Source organism: Macrobrachium rosenbergii, chromosome 51, assembly GCF_040412425.1.
Source record: "Macrobrachium rosenbergii isolate ZJJX-2024 chromosome 51, ASM4041242v1, whole genome shotgun sequence".
Lineage (NCBI taxonomy): Eukaryota > Metazoa > Arthropoda > Malacostraca > Decapoda > Palaemonidae > Macrobrachium > Macrobrachium rosenbergii.
This window is the reverse complement of record NC_089791.1, coordinates 105,658-110,489: the sequence shown is the minus strand read 5'-3', so window position 1 is coordinate 110,489 and position 4,832 is coordinate 105,658. Positions and strand designations below refer to the sequence as shown.

The window sequence follows — 4,832 nt, the reverse complement described above, 5'->3', positions numbered from 1 at the left end:
TTACGACAGTCCCAAAAAGCTGTCACCTAATGAATAATTGTAAATTATACATTGGCTGATAGCTTTCTTCAACAAATCATAAAGAAACAAATCATGAAGACGTTAAGTCAAACATTTTCTATAGTGTCTGGTCTAGTTTGCAAGTTGCCTAAATGTGCAGTGGTTCCCAACTAGTTTGGAAAGATTGGTGGTGGATCAAGGAATATATTTTGGTAGGTTAAAAACGCTAAATAGGTTAAAGAAAAGTTACCTTAGTTTAATCAGACCACTGAGCTGGTTAACTTGTTCTCCAAAGGGCTGGCCTAATGAAGGATTAGATTTATTTTACCTGGCTAAGAACCAACTGGTTATAAAGATGTAGTCAAACGGGACCTACTGGTCTATTGTGGAATGCCCTAACCATTTTATGACGAAAATGAATTTCTATCATTAAGAAATAAATTTTCTAATTATTCATTGGCCTTCGGATAGGTTAGGTAATACAAAACTGCAAAATATAGCAATACTGAACGTATCCAACATTTTATTGCAGAATTTGCAACATTTTTAATACATATGCAGAAGTTACCCATTAACTTTCAGACTGACTGGTGATTCCCTGATATTTAAGAAATTAGCCTGGTATTAATTAAAAACTCTTTCTCCCTTGAACCTGCTTTTGTTTCAGACTGATCAAGGTGGATTCTTGGAGATGGGATAAACTAGGGCAAGAGTTACAAGAGTTTCGCGCAGGTTACTGAAGAAATCAGTCTGCCTTTAGTGGGGATTTATTAAAATTGGATCATAAAGTTGTATGATGGAAGGGAGAAGGGAGACCCTGTGACTCCACCCGGCGTAACTGGAGGTAAGACTTTCCTTTCCTTCTAATGTTTTCTCTCACTTTAAAGGTTTTATTTTTTGGAGGCCCTTCTCTCGGTCGCCAGTTGACATTTTTCTTTGGTAGTTTTTTCTTACCTTGACTCTTTAAGCAACGTAATTGGTTGTACAGTATCCCGTGTCACTTTCAGTTTATTTATTGCATATTGGTTCCATTGCTCTATGGTCTTCCACGTTCCTCCATGGACGCCTTCCCGTATGCTGTGTGTGTGTGGTGTATTTCTTGAAGTCGTCGTTTTGACGATTAGGTTTCATACTCTGTTACTTTACAATAAGCAACCAGTGCAGTCAGGAATGGGTTTAAACAAATTGGGCTTTGATTTATTCATCAGAGTTTTGACTATATTATTATTAGAGCTCTAACTAATTCAGTAAACCATTATAGCGACAGTCATTGTGATGAAGTGTACAACCTGCGTGCAAACTTTTATGAGGTATGGGTATTTCCTTTTCTGTTTTAATTCGACATTTCCAGTTCCTTGCTTTCTCTACTGTCTGTATCTAGTATATATATTTCTTTAATTTAAAGTAATTAATTTTTTAAAAATCTTTTCTTGTTCTTTTTACCTTGTCGTTTCTTGTAGATTCAGTCTTTTAGTCCTTAGTAGATTGTTTTTTCCATGTTTTAACCTGGTAGAACTACTTCATAGAAAAATAAACTGCACTCTATATATCTTTCCTAAAGCTGCGTTAGTCTTGAGTGTATATTGTAAATAATGTCAATCACAGGCTTTGATGAAGATTGCAGTTTTAATTTGCTCATTTAGAAATGTCAATCATTTTTAAAACATCTTAATTTCATAAACTACTGAAGCATATACTGCACTGAGTAGAAGTATTAATTTTGCACAATCACCGTATTTTCAAATATTTCAAAACTAGTTTATCATGGACCACAGTGCTTCATTGGGCTGATTTTCAGGAAGAATTTTTCTTTAAAGGTTGCTGGTGTACTAAAGTCTATTATCTTTTTATAAGTGGTAGTTAGGTGTTGCTCTGAAGGATTCTGAAAATTTTTTTAATTAAAGTTCGGGCAGATAAGTGTTTCAGGCTCTTCAATTTTAGTGCATATAAAAAATGACTTTGTAGAACTTCTTCCAGCTTGTCTCTGCCATAGCAAAACCTTTAGACTCGCATACGATACTTTTGTGGGTTGCCGCATATTAATCTCTTTGAAACTAGTGGGAGAATGTCTTTAATATCCTATTAGTTCCTATTAGTTTGGAATTATTCATGTAGCTTATCAAATTTTACGTTAATCATTTACAAGCATATTTACTCTTTATACGGGCTGCCTTATTCTTTTCCGGGTACACTACCTATTAGCTAGTCGTTCTATCTTTTGTGCTATTAATTTATTAATCTTGAAACAGTGATGATGCTTAATTATAAATTTTCCACAGATTGTTTATTTACGTTCAGAGGCAGATCAGCGGATGTTATACAAGGATGTGGATCATTTTTACCAGGAAACTAAAATTAGAAGCTACACGAGCTTTTGTTTAAACAAATTTCCTGGTGGAAAATAAATTTTTAGTAAACATTAGTTACATTTTCCCGTGTTGTACTCCAGGTTATTAGTATAAGCTAACGGCAAATTGTTCTGAATTTACAACCTACCTGAAACGTTGAAGCTTGTTTTTTTCTTCTTCTTCTTTTAATCAAGGCCTGTCAAATGTATGGTTGGGTTAGAGATTCTCTCATTTAGTACTATATAATAAAATGCTCAACAGTGGTATATATGAAAATCTTTTAGATGAGCCATATGGACCATTAACGAATAGAGCAAGTTCTTGATGAATTTAAGCGTGGTAACAAGCATTCTTCATTATTACGGATTTGATAATTTGCTCAGTCTACTTAACTAACATTGACATTTTTACAGACATTGTCTATCTACGCTTAAAACTACAATAGGAAGTTGTTGCCATAAAGTTGAAAATGGTGTTGGATACGATCTTAAACGACAGTTAATTCACCAGTCTTCAGGGAAACGTTTTACCAAGGTGAGAGATTAAGCTTTAGTGTGTTTAGATTTTTTTTGCACTATACATTACCATGAATTTAAGTTTTTTCCTTTAGGTGCTCTTTTATTATACATTAGTGTCTGCCATATAGATTTTTTTTTTTTTATCTTTTGTACATTTACTGTTGGCAAGACTATAGGACAAACCTCAAGTGCATAGCTGTGTATTCAAGAACTTTTCCGACAAGGATTGTTGTGGAAGTTTCATGAAATAATTTTACTTTAGCATTTTTATCTGACCTTTAAAAAAACAATGAGGAGCTGAGAAAGGGTCAGTGTCTTAATGCAATAATGCACTTCCTTAGAGGTTACAGGATTTTTAAAAATTACGAATATTTCTTAACATCAGGGAAATTTTCCTGAGAAGCATTCTTGTGACCCTCTGTGTATGTTGCAAGTTATAATGCCTGTGGATGTTTTAAGACTTAAAATTAAACTTTCCTTGAGGGGGGGTGTGGGGTCAGGGAAGCATTGCGTTTCCTCAAATTTTTCTCTTCATAAGAGTGAGAACTTTAAAATGAAACCATGAATAAAAATGTCAATTTTTAATAAAAATATCCCCCTTGATAATGATTATTTATTATGGATTCAGGTTAACATCACATTTGAATGAATTGTCAATAGTTTTTTCCTGTTTAACAAGATATTTGCTTCAGTAAGAGGGAGAGTATTTCTTTTGACTTCAAATACCTGGTTATTTTTTACATCGAGTACCAAAGTTTTTAACTGAGCTGAATGTTCTCCCATTTCATTTCACAGGATTTAAAACTTCATTTTTATACTTTCAGCAATAGTATTTTTCTTCACCATGGAATATAACTTTGTAGAGCACTGAGGTTAATGAAAAATGCTTATTAAGCTTTTATATTTTTATTCATTTACAATACACAAATTGGAGTTTTAGAATATGAAAATTTTCTTTTTCCAGATGGTAATGAAAATTCAGGAACGAAAAATTAACGCAAACATCAGCAGTGGCAGGACAATGTGGCCTGATGCAGTAGCTACACAACAACCATTTGCTAGAAGATCAGGCTGCATGAGCAACATCATTTGGAAGAAGATCAGAATGAGCAACATCATTAAAGAACTCTTTTCAGCAAAAGGTTTAATAAATCTGTTCTCAGAAGCAGCAGCACCCAGCCAGCATAAGGGCCTTCAAAAGAGATGGCAACAGGGCTCTCTGAAGAAGTATACACAGTTCAGCAACATTGCACAGCAGCACCTAGGGCATGCAGATAACCAGCACTCCAGCAGCAAAAGATCTCTAAGAAATGGCCCTCTACCCTGCAGCAAAAAGGACTGGCAGAAAACATGGATTTTCAGCAGGAATAATAAAAGGGCCTCCAAGAAAGAAAGCAACAACTGTTTCCACAAAGCAGCATAAAAAAAACATAAGGCAGAGTTTCCATTAAGGCAGAGTTTCCAGTAGCGTCAGGAAAGAAGACACTCGTACCATGTTGTAAGAGAGCTAGCAGAGGGAAATAGAGTACTTCCAGCAGCAACAGGTAAAGCCTGCTGAAGAAATGTTCTGTAGAGGAAAACTATGTACAGCAAAAGAAGTGATAAAATACAAAAAAGTAAGTAAAAACAAAAATCTTAGAGTAATAGGAGAAATGACATTCCCATTATCAACAGCCAGTAGTTAAGAAAATTGCCCTCAAAGTGTCTTGCTCAAAAGATGGCACTCCCAGCATCAATAATATCAAAGGAACCTGCAGTAGAGATTGGTTTCAGTGACAGGAACCACTAAAAATATGGCAGTTTCAACAGGTCACCATCGAAAGTTTCATGAAGAAAGGTAGCTAACTCAGGAAATATTAAAAAGCCTGCAGAAGAAACAACACTCTCCACAACACCCAAAAGAGGCCTGCATAAGAAACAACACTCTCCACAATACCCAAAGGGGTCTGCAGAAGAAACAACTCTC

The 4,832-nt window shown here is 35.0% G+C and overlaps 1 long non-coding RNA gene across 1 annotated transcript; it reads left to right on the top strand.

Moving 5' to 3' along the window:
- The first annotated feature begins 2,759 nt into the window (after nt 1-2,759).
- LOC136832939 (uncharacterized) lies at nt 2,760-4,520 on the top strand. The gene is made up of 2 exons (XR_010851358.1): nt 2,760-2,882; nt 3,831-4,520. It is a non-coding gene; the product is annotated as an uncharacterized lncRNA (long non-coding RNA).
- The last annotated feature ends 312 nt before the right edge of the window (nt 4,521-4,832 follow it).